At 41.9% G+C, this 12,710-nt stretch overlaps 1 protein-coding gene across 6 annotated transcripts in view; it reads right to left on the bottom strand.

Moving 5' to 3' along the window:
* LOC124326046 (GTPase-activating Rap/Ran-GAP domain-like protein 3) overlaps positions 1 to 12,710 on the bottom strand; it is a 48,345-nt gene that overhangs the window by 12,579 nt on the left and 23,056 nt on the right. The window lies entirely within an intron of this gene.

Here is a 12,710-nt window from a genome sequence, read left to right as displayed (position 1 = left end):
GAAAAAAAAAAAGGAAACAAAAAGGAAAAAAGCTTCGGATGAAGTTGATCGATAGAGCCCGAAGTGTATCGATCCCGGTGTGCGAGATAGAAAAGGTCATGCCCACCCCATTTACTGCTCCTCACCCCTTTGCATTATATAACAAACAATAGTGGAGAAGAATCGGAATATATTAGGCCACTACTACTCACAATTATCATCAAAGTAAAAAAATAAATAAAAATTCCGGAGAGGCCGTCCAGCACCGACTGGAAGCAAATAGGTGACGCTTAGATCAAAGGGGTGAGCAGTGGCTAGGCTCATCTATACACGAGCTGGCCGAGGCGCACCAGTGCAGTAGATATTACGTACAATAGTGTGTGTACACACGTTTGCCGTCATCATTATACGAGCGGGCGGAAAGCAAACGGACACAGGAGCGCCGGAATAAATTACAGACGGCGCGAACGGGAATGAATAAGAAAAAGTCAAACAATTCCCTTTTTTATTCCGGGAATTTGTCAAAGTGGAAGACACACACACACGCACGAGCGTTAGGAAAAGAAAAAAGAGATCAGGAGAGTTCCGGTTTGCAAATGATGCGGAAAAAAAAAAAGAAAATCGATCCTTCGCTCCCGCCCTTATAGACTCGGGAGCTCATTTACAATTCTTGATGCGACGTCGACGTCTTTTCGCGACTGCTGAATGTCGCATCAGGACATTTTCCATGTCATTTGGAAAAAAAAAGAAAAAAAAAAGTCTTGTGCTGCCGGAGGCGTTTCTTATACACTCCGGAATCGACGCCAATATTTGAAGGAAAAGAAGAAAAAAAAAGAGGAAATTCCCCCGTTTGATTGGAAACTCCTCGCACGCCCTCTTCTTCTTCTTTCCATCGATCCGTCAACAATTGAAGACGTTCGTCTCATCCGATTTCAGCAGTCGGCGCCAACTAAATCTTCCCTTCCGTCACTGTGGAAGTAATTCGTTTGATCCACTCGGCCCGCGCGCCCACCTCTCTCTCTCGGATAGCTACTCGATGGGAAATAAAAGCTCAAGACACTCCCTCCATCTCTTATGTAATCGGATTTGACGACTGTCGGTCAACACCACACTGAAACATTTGCGCCAGGATCTTTTGATTCTCCGGTTCACTCTGCCGATGACGAACACAAAGTCCGACTTATAGGGAGAGTCGACATCGACAAAAGACTTTGCGAGACACTTTTTAATGCAAACTCGAGAACGCCGATCCTTCGCCATAGGCATCCGCTTTCACACAGATCCCCCCCCCCCAAAAAAAAAAGGAAAGGTCGAACGTCTGCGGGATTTTCGACAAGTCATCCATCCCACCCCACCCGAAATACAAAAGATTTCAGATTTCACGAGGGGCCGACCCCTCTTTATCGTTCGGGGTCTAGTACGATTCAATTGAGAAATCACAATCCGGATCTAGAGAGATCCTGTTTCCGCTCTAAAGTGGAAGAGAGAAAGACCCTCGGCTCCTATTTTCTCGGCTGTACGACGTTTTTGTGTTTGAAATAGTCTCCCACTCGACCTCCAGGGTGTGAATTCCAATATAAACATGAGCTCAGTGCTGCACATATCTGTGGGGGAAACACAAATCGATGGCGAAAAGTCTCAAGTGTCTAAAAATAAATAAAAGATTTCATTTTTTCTTTTTCTCTTTGTCTGGTTTGTTAACTTTGAATGCGATCACCAAACCGTGAAAATAAAAAGGGTGTCCGATAGGCTAATAATCATAGACGATAGTTCAATAAGTTCAATTGTTGGAATAGCAAAACTATATTCCGGTAATGGTTTGAAAGGTAAAGGACCTAACTTATTCTTGCCATCTAAATTTGATTTAGCTCAACATGTACACCTGAAGGTATTGACAAGTTTCCAAGAAACCACGTTCGAATGGGACGTTACCAAAACCGTTAGCCCTTGATGTACAGGATTGACCCGGATCAATTGACAAACAACATCGTGACAACACATTGTGATAGTGAGCGTCCGTTACTCGATCGCCGTCCTCTCCGACCCCATCAATTTTCGTCCGATATACGCCGGACCGACAGTGATTGACAAATGGGTTCACTCAGCAAAGGACAAGTTAAAAAAGAAACGACGTGACGTTCAGCAGAAATGTCAGACATTTTCACATAAAGCGTCTCACATCTGTTGGAACGACACGAATGTCAACGTTGAAATTTTCAAAAGGAGATTTGTCTGGTAAAGAAAACAATCCCGCTCTTCTTTTTCTTTAGAACTCGGTGCAATTATTATTGATACTTGGAAAGGAGCAACTTGGGATGGAGGTCATCGGATAAATTTTTCAATTGCAACTTTGCGAATGTACACGAAGAAATGAATACCAATAGATATGCACGAGATCAGTTTTCGTTCAAGTCCAATCTAATATTTAAGGTCAATTCCGTTTAGGAAAACCCATCCGTCCGATAACGCAAAGGTGAACTGAAAATGTCATGAATTTGGAATTCTGAGAAATTGGCGGTTCCGACAAAGTTCGTTCACTTGGACGACAGAGCTGCAAAAATGGAGAGAAATAGTCCGATTCTATTTGAACGCAAATGAGGCCACTCACACAAATGAATCGAGTCAATTAACCCTATAATTAAAGCTCACTTTGAAAACCAGCGATCAAATATGGCTAGGAAATAACAGGCAGTTGGAAAATGATTTTATCGGCTGGTTTTTTCTTTACAGCAAGACATTTTTTTGGACTCGTTAAATGAATTGGCGATAGAAAATACAATACAGTTAAATCTGTTGAAAAATTAGTGCGGTATTTTGTTCCTACGTTCGCAATTTATATCCCGCCGGATCTAAAGATAGAAATCAAGTTCGATTGGGGAAATTCCAAAAGAAAATGCGGATCGATATGACAAGTTTCAAAGTGCAAAGGGATCCTTTCACTTCGTTATCCCCCTTTTTTTTCCCCCTTTCATCCGTTAACTTTCAATGCGCCCACCAACCCGTAAAATAAGCGACCCGGTGATTAGCTCTTTCATCAGACTCCAATCGACTAATGTAAACATCAATAGGTTGGTTCTAGCACAAAAGTTCCAACATTTTCTTAAAGTTATCATCTTTTTTTTTTTTTAAGTTAGATGCATTTACAATGGGAGAGTTAATATAAGTTTATACATCCGATACTGCAGTGTCATAATTAGCCGACAAGAAATGCATCAGCTATATACTGTTGTTAACTGTTGTGCGCGCACCGCATCACCTTGGTAACCGAATCCATAATTACCCAGTTCTTGGCAGTTTTTTTGTTTTCCCAAGTGAACGCGTCCATCATCAATCTTCCGCCCGTCAATTCCATTTTTAACTCTTTCCCTCCCAATTACTTGATATACTACGTACTACTACGTTCTATATTTTCCGACAATGATTTCGAGCACGAGAGCACCAGAGACAAACTCTAGTAGATGCAAAAGATCTCACATACAATTTCCAAGCTGTAATTAGATTCGTGTTGCTTCCGGCGACTGTTTGCTCATTCACAGACAACAGAAAAACACACACACAACTTGTTCATCACACAACTTTGCATTCGGCTCGATACGCTCACAAACCCTACAGGGGTTTTGAGCGTGTAAACATTGCGAATATAAACGGCGCGTCAATCATCTGGCAACTGGCGAAAGGCGGTGTTTTCCCAGTAAATATCCTTCACTCAGCACCAAAATTCCTGATAAAAATCCAATCTAATAAGCAACAAGAATGGAAATGAATTTGAACAAGTTGACAAGTTCACGATCACCATTTCTGACCAACGCAATATATAACGCCCAACAGCTTTGAGTTTTTTGTCGAGAAAATTCGGCTGTTACGCAATTCGCGCCGTCTTTCTCCATGATGTGAGGGCGTCACGTAACAATGGTAACATGCGCAACTGTTGTTCTAATCAAAATAAGGACAACTCAGAAACAATTCAGCCATAATATGAGCAACCCAGATGTGGCAGACAAACTCGGGGGCCTACAGCAAGTGTCAGATGGTGTTATGTAATTTGATGGCAGCGCATTCGCTCGAGAGAAACTAACAAAAGATGGCGGTGATGGAAATGACCGCCAACAGTGTCACAGCTTGTTCCGACGGACGTTACATCTTCTGAATCTCAATTCCATTCGACGATTTATACAAGAGAAGCCAATTTTAATTGATGTAAAGTGCAAAATTGGATATTTAAGTCTCTCGTTGACAACCCACTCAACCGACTATAACTAGGACCGATAAAAGTTAATGCGAGACATAGTTACGTCAATGTCAACTACACCGCAAGGAATTCGCCTATGTAACCCTCCCACACGCGTCCAGCTCGGATCTGATGCCCCCCAAAAATGGACGCACATCAGAAAAGGAGTTTTGTACTTTCATGGAATTTAATATTAAGGTCTAAACGGACCGGATTTGGGTCCATCAATCATTCACGACCTGCGTTAAACTTGTATCCCGCAAATAGTGCACAATCCCTTTCAAAAATAAACAGGAACGGTTATATCAGATTCCGGTCGATTTTGGCAAGACGGAAAGGAGGGAGGGACGGTCGTGAAGGCCGGCATCAGTTCAAAATCCGGGATTTGCCCGTCACTCCGAAACGGAAACGTCATCTATATTTCGTTTTCTTCTCTTTGACAAGATTGTACTACCCCGAAATAATTTCACGTCGTCGTTCGTCGTCGCAGTCCGTTTTGGAATGATGGTTCCTTTCAAAATAGCACACGTCTTTATAGTATATCGTCCGTTTCTCAAATTGGGAACTCTAATCGGAGCAGATCCGGTTAGACATGCAGAGAGAGAAAGGCCATCTGAAATACTTATCGCATTGTCCGCGGACCATCATCAAAAGCGAGAGATAAAATCGAATTGCAAAGGCCCAGACGACGGAGATTATACTGCAGTCCTTGGAGAATTGAGATAATAGTCGTATAGTACCGTGTGCCATCTGTCGTTTTCACTCAAGAGAAGATGGCACTGTTGGCCGGGAAATGCCCAGTAAGTTCTTCTATTTTAAGTGACGGTTGTCGCCATTATTACCCCCCCCCCCCCCACCCACCGTAAAATTCAAATGTCAAACTGATCAGTTATGTAACGATGAAAAAGAGTTCTGTTTGTTACCGTGGTGGTGCCATCGCCCAACTCGACTCGACAAGTGGAAAAAAAAAAGATTCGTCAGACTATAACAAGCGCGTTCTTCACTTCCTCTCGATAGGTTTTTAATCAAATCATCAGAGCGGCCGAGAAACCCCCACTTGAATCTTTTCAGCAGTTATTCACAAGTCTATAGCTGCTGTAATACCTTTACTACGAAACCGCTAATGATTATCATCATTTTTGGGCGACTCAAAGCCGATTTGTGAACATCAAAACATCAGCCGTGTTTTAATCAATGAATTCGGCGTAATCCAACCAGGAAATGGGAAATTTTCCGCATTGTTTCGCCGGAATTTCGTCAATGGAACACGTTGGTTGCCGACCAGACCTTGTCCAATTAACACGGAAATGCTGAGAAAAAGTTTCCATTTCTCGGTGGAAACTGCCAACGTTGGATAGACTCAAATCTTTGACAGTCTGCCACATCTGCCGGGAACTCTGAAATCAATTCAGAGAACCTACGCAGCAATTCATCGAATATACGAACAGCTCATCACTCTACAAATTACATATAGGGTCGACACATTTGTCAGTAGGGTACAATGCATCGCAATGCGTGTGCCAAGTGCAGTCAATTATATTTGAAACAGTAAGTACGAGCGTGTGCGTAATATGGACTCTGTCGTCACGCTAATGATCAACCAAAGTTCAAGTCAACCCCCCAAGCCGGAAGAGTGCTGCTGGGGTGCACTGGCCTTTCCTAATATGTTCGCTATTGATTTTAACTCATTAAGAGTTTAAGACTCTACTAATTGGCAGCCGGGTTGCTGGCGTATCTATTCAAAACGAATCAATGCGATTTATACTTTGACGTCTGCTGTCAAACACACACACATATATATAGCCGGCATCAAATATTTCAATTCAATTTTCAAGAGTTTGACTTTAGTCATAGACATTTTGGTTTCAGAACAAGTTGGAAATTGAATGTACGACGGAGTTGCGGATTCTGGATGAATCGGATGTGATTTCTTTTTGATTTTCAATTGCAAATTGAAACATTCTTGTTTTATACGAACGTCTTTCGGCAGAGGAGCTAAAGAGACATGCAACAAAGAAATGTCAATGGCAGCTTTATTTAAAATAGGGAAATCATCTGCGCAGTATGCACAGACCACCCGCCTACGTCTTGAGAGAAAAAAGGGGTAAAAGAAAACTAGTCAAACTGTAACCTAGTGCACTCGCTTGAATTGTCAATCAAGAAGCTATTGACCAAGTAAACAAACGTTGAATAACAATAGGGAATAAAAAGAAGAAAATTAATAGACTCCGCCAAAAAAAAATAGAAAATAAAATAAACTTTGAGATGATTTTGGTTGCCGAGCTACGATCGCTCATCTGTGAGTAGGTGGCCATCCCACTCACTTTTGAACCGGTTCTCCCCCTTAGATAGTCATCCTCTTTCGTGTTAAAATGTCTTTAAGATCAACTTGGAAACAAATAACGTTATGCAATGAATAAATAATCATAGCGGAGTCGGAGCGAAACAGTTTGGTAATAACCTTGTTATTAACGCGTCAGTTTCCTAGTCCAAATTCGTCTAATAATGGCCAGCAGTACACGTAAAATGTCACAAGGTCTTGAAACACATAATCATCTGTCGCAGTTTCATCAGTCTAGTTGCTATGGCGAGTGACATTTGCCAAGCATCTCGTCGACACAGTCGAGCAAATCGTTGGTGTGTGCCAAGAAACATTATTAGCTAACTTTCTGATGAACAAAATTCTTTGGTCGCTATGAAAGCCAAGAAATAAGAGAGAGTAGCACAAACGGACCTAGTAACTCTGCTGGTAATTAAAAGTGCAAGTATATTCCTGGACAATACGAAGCTGAGCCTTTCTATAGCGAGTTGATGATTACGCAACCATCTCGATGGTTGCGTAGGTTGGCGTGGCGCTACGCTAGATTTATTTCGATTGAATAATCATTAGTCAAAAGAAAACCCAGTCACACCGTGGAAATACGACGCCATCAATTTTTCAAAGGTGGAAATTTTCGATCTTACATAAAAACCGTCGAGTGTTGTGATTACCTTTGTCGGCACCTTTCAACGGGTACAATAAAAACAGTGGAATGAAGTTGAAGACCAAACTGGAATGGAAAGTGTACCAAAGTCTAACAGCACGAAGGACGAACGAATCAATTTTCATTATTGCGCTCTGCAGAACCCCAGTGTGCGACACTTAAACAACACAGCAGCGCCAGTTCTAATGAAATCCGCCAATCCATCATTTGTCAGAAATGGAACGCACTCTCCTGCTGCAACGAGGCTCAAGCTCTTTGGCACTTTGATTCGACTGTATAGTGAGAGTTGCTGCAGAGTAACTAGGGCATTACGAAACTATATACTTGATGGACGCAGTTATAAAAGTTCAAAATGCGCAAGGGGAGGAAAGGGAAAAAAAAAAAAAAATTTCACGAACGAACCAGCCAAATTGTTCGCAGATGTACGGCAATTTGGCTATTCCAGCGAACGTACTTGGAAGGAGATTTCTGGAAATCAATTTTGCAACGATGACGTCAAGCTCGGATATAACATACAACACCCACCAACAAGTACCCCCCCACTTTGGCTGAGCTCAAAGGAACTTGTGTACGCAGCAGCGGAATACAGTTGTTGGCGTTCTGGGTATACACTCTAATCGCCGGGTATTCCGTTTCAAGGTTGGAGTGGATTTTATAAAACGACGACGAGTAATAGCGGCAACTTTCTTCTTATTAACCAACACACGTAAATACATCCGAAATTGATTTCCAGAATCACTTGGTCGTGCACGGGCTATTTATTTCGATTTTGATTTTTTAATTTGGGACAGAGACTCTTATGGGCTACTACACCAAGGGTATGAGAAAGTTATTGACAGGATAAGCGACTCCGCCGAATGCGTGCGCTCAATCTCAATGGAAAAAATTGAGTTGTCAATTACAGGATGGAAAAACCTGTGCAGACAAACACGCACGCAGGCAAGCAGTCGACTGTTGAATCGAATATCCCACTTGCGATTTTGCTTGAAGTGAACCTTCTCTCCATGACGCTCGAGAAAAAATGTTTGGTTACACCAACGACAATTACAATTTATTGGTTCTCACCTTCCACTTTGTCCACCCACTCACTAAAATCTGGGTAGAGCTCGGCCCATTTTGCCAATCTTCAAACAAACAAGTAGATTTACCACTATACTTTCTCTGTTTGCTTGTTATAAATTGAAAACTGCTAGGCAAATTTCGATTTTACAAAAAATATTCCAAAAGAAAGATGCTCAAATTCAAAGATTTCAAAGAATTCAAAGACCGTTTTTTAAATCAAAGAATTCATTACCGGTGGCAACCCTGCTCATTCCTTTTTTTTTTAAATCAATAATCTTTGTCACTCCGGATGGCGGAAGACACTTAAGGAATTCCGTCCAAAAAATAAAATCAAATAAAAATAAAATCAAGGAAATTTCCAATCGACTTTAATATTTCCAAGGCGAGTCTTACAGAGAAAAAAGGAGAGAGAGAGAGAGCTTTCTATATGCTTTCAACCTTAATTTCATCAGCTTATCGATTTTTTTATTATTTTTATTACTATTATTTCGAGGCAGCCGAAGCGATCCATCTCCCGGCTATTAGCTCTCGTCGGGATAGAGATCCGGATTCTGGCCGACTATGACGTCATGCCAAAACAATATGGGATTTCAAACCAAAGTTGATTTCTGAATCAAGTTTGACTGTCGCTGCCATATGCCTCAACTTGTCGCATCCAATTTTTCACGACCAGAAGGATAACCTATTAACGAAGCTGCCAGATCTGTCGTTCCAGGACTGTCAACGATGCCGACAAGTGGCGAGCAAAGAAAAATCAACAATTTTCTCATTTTTTTCCCCCGTTTCACCGTCGATGACTACAAATCAAATAAAACCGATTCAATCTCCCCGGATGTGCTTCTACGTAGAGGGGAAAAAAAAATTGAACATTAAATTAAATAAGACCAGATTCAATTTTTGGGGGGCCTTTTTTGCCAGTCCTATAAATATCCAACAACCCAATGCGCAATTCGGCCCGCGTTAAATCTGATCCGCTTTTTCCATGAGGCGAGCGTCTCCGAAACGACGCAGAGCATCCGGACGGCATCAATTCCACCTGGGGGTTATTCGCCGGTTATTGCTGAAACTACGTGAAAATCGCTTCGTTCTCGGCAAAACTGCCGGATGGTGATTTGAATTTCACGCTCCGGTTGGTTCCTACAACCACTTCAACAAGTTTCCAATGCTACGTAACGCGGCGCCGTCTAGTGTAGCGTGTAATAAAATCAAACTAGCCCAAAAAAAAAAGTTAATCTTCAAATATGCCCGAAACGCGACGAATTAAAATTGCAGTTCACTTCTTGTTTTCTTTTTTTGTTGTTTTTTTTCAAGTTGAGAAAATTGGAGCCCTTCCATATTGTATTATTCAAGAGGACCCCACCCCTTTGTTACACCAATCTTTTTTTTTTAACGATGGCCTTGCTGTTGCGATAATATGCTAAACATTTGTCTGGAAAAAGTATCTAACCTTCTTTAAATGATTTAGCCGGTTGGCTTAGCGTTAACTTTCGACGCATCCTCTGACACCTTTATAGAGTGCGCTCTAATTGGCGCTGCTAATTGGCCCTTGGTGCTGCTCCATCCACCCAACTAAACACCGGCAAGTTATTGATTATGTGTGCACTATTTAACAACAATAGATTTTTCTCTCTCTCTCTTCCAAGTCGGAAAATGTTTCTTTCCCAAAAGAAAATAAGAAAACAAATCAAGTTTGATGCCAAAAGTCTGTTGAGCGGATCTCGATAGAAAATATCAAACGAGCATCTCTCTATACACACATCCTTCTGGCTATATACTGTTTGTTCATCAGACAATAACGCTCGTCGGCGTCTTCTTGGGCGCGCGCGATATTCCGCCTAGAGACTATTTGATCCGTGCCCCGGAGCCTGGCAAAAAAAAAAAAGTTTCGTGCAAACATTGGCGAACACGCCAGGCATCCGATCCGTGGAAAAAATATTTTATTTTATTACTTTTTTTTATTTATTTTAATTTTTACATTTTATCGAAGCTGTTGGCGAAATCGACACCCCCCATCCCGAAAAAAAAAGAAAAAACAATTCTCCCTGTAAGGTAAAACAAAGTGGAAAACGGATTTAAATGTCTGGTGGATATTGAAAAGAGTTATCGGCCAGCAAGTTCACGATCAGCGACCTCCAGATTCGAGCTTGGAAAGAAACCAAAACAATAAAAAAAAAGCGGTGCTCGATTCAGTCGAGTGCCAAACCTACCGAGTAGCCATCGAGAAACTGGTTGTCGTGTCGGCGTTGTCGGCCCCCTCCTGGTCATTTTAGACTTCCTGTTTATTTATTTATTTTTATTTTTTTTTTTTTTCGCAAGAATTAATTTGACGATCAAATCAACAGGGGAGAGACATATGCACGTTTGCCATTTACAGAAAAACTTGTCTAGTTGGAAGTTTGTCGAGTCTGGGTTCAATTATATTTTCAGTGCCCTGTAGTGTATTTCACTATTGATCTTCTCCTCCTACATTGTTTCCCCTTTTCCGCAACCTCAGCTTCCCCCACCAATCTATAATTAACATCTTCGACTCTGCCGAGTCAGACCCCATCGCTCACCTCATTATTACCCATACATATTCCTATTGCCCCCCTGTCAGACCTTTCGGGGTACCTTTTCCCCTGATACAATTCCCCGCAAACTACCGTGTAATTTGGAGGCATCTCCAAATTACATCAGTTCCACCGCTAGTATATAACCCAGCAGCCACGACATCTTCCAGAGTCAGTCGCCAGCCAGCCAGTCAGTCAGTAGCGTCAGTAGCAGCCAGCAGCAGCAGCAGTCACCCGTCGACCACCCCGTGGTCTCCTCCGCCAGCCAGCCGCTACTCTCCCTCTCTATTCTCCCTCGCTGTTCTTCCTCTCATTCTCCCTCTCTATTCTCCCTCGCTGTTCTTCCTCTCTATTCTCCCTTTCCAATCCCCGTGCTCTGCTTCTCATCATTGTGTAAGTGTGTGTATGTGTTCAGTGTCAATACAAAGGTGTACTCGCATCTTTCTCTTCATCACATCTGGCGCCCAACTCAGCTCAACTCCACGACCCACCACTACGCTCGACCGCACAAATCAACCCGACACCTAGACAGTCACCGCACCGACTCCACGACCCCACTACACTCCACCGCCTATAAACAACTAGAATCACCTGGTAACTTCTGCAAAAACTCAACTTTATTCATCACTCAACCACTCAAAAATAAGGTACGCCTTCTTGTTTTTTTTTAAATATTTCCCTCCCTCTGTCTACGCAGGTAGACCCCCACCCTTCGTTGCTTTAGACGCCAATACTGGCGCGATTGCTGTAGCTAATAAATCGTTACAAATCAGATACCCAGACTCAGACGACGAAAAGTTTCACAGGCAAAACCTTCTTGGTCACATTTCTCCCTTTTTTATAACCAAAATACTACTACTAAAGTTGCCACCATTCCCACTAGCGTTATCATTTTTAGAAAAGTCATGGCCGTTTCAGAATTAAATGAACTGGTATCAATACCACTTCGAGAAAAAATCCCACACTTTAGCGGTTACCTCGATGACACCTCTGTCACCGACTGGTTCAGACAAGCAGAACGTATTGCAAAAGGCGGAAACTGGTCGAAGGAGCAAATGAAACGTTACTTTTCGGAACGTTTTACGAAACTAGCTCTTTCATTCCAAGAACACTTGGATGACCCGGTAAATCTAGTACCCATATCCGATTATAACACATGGAAAGATCTTATTATAGAAGAATTCAAAGACCCATCCGAAAATCAGATCTTCAAAAATGAACTAGCCGAGATTAAACAAAAAACTAACGAAAGAGTTAGAGACTTTCGTGCGCGTCTAGAAAAACTATTCATTAAGGCCTACAACGAAAAACTATTTAGAAGCGTAAATGAAGATATGACCCTAATTAGAAATGACATCCTAAAAAACGCATTTGAAGGAGGGCTCAAAACAGAGCTACTCCCAGGTTACGAAAACAGAATTCCAGCAGACGCCGACTATACAACTTGTGTAACTACAGCAACAGATATAGAAAGTATTCTCGCACGCAAAAAATCAATCTCTCAAAATCGTCACTCAGAAATCAGCGCCATTAGCCTACACCAAGAATTACTCACGAACGATGTAGAAGAGCTTAAAAGAAAATTCGAAGGCTTAAATTCTCCCGATAATTCAGATGATAGACCCAGAAAAGAAATCTCAGCCGTTCCCGGCGTATACTCGGACAATGGACAACCTCACACAGATACTCCAAACTTCTCCTTAAATAGTAGAGCAGTAAGATTCGGAAATATCTCAACAGATGAACGTAATGGAACTACACAAAAAAGACCTAGACCAAGTGGACGCTCACCTAGTCCTTATAACAACAGATCCCCCAGTCCGTACAACAAAACTATATCATCCAATCGACCTACTAGTCCTTTCCAAAGAAATCATTCTCCAAATCCTTAGCCCCTCTTCCTCTTTG

This window comes from Daphnia pulicaria, chromosome 2, assembly GCF_021234035.1.
Source record: "Daphnia pulicaria isolate SC F1-1A chromosome 2, SC_F0-13Bv2, whole genome shotgun sequence".
Lineage (NCBI taxonomy): Eukaryota > Metazoa > Arthropoda > Branchiopoda > Diplostraca > Daphniidae > Daphnia > Daphnia pulicaria.
Note: the sequence above shows the minus strand (reverse complement) of the source record. Positions and strands in the feature narration are given on the sequence as shown.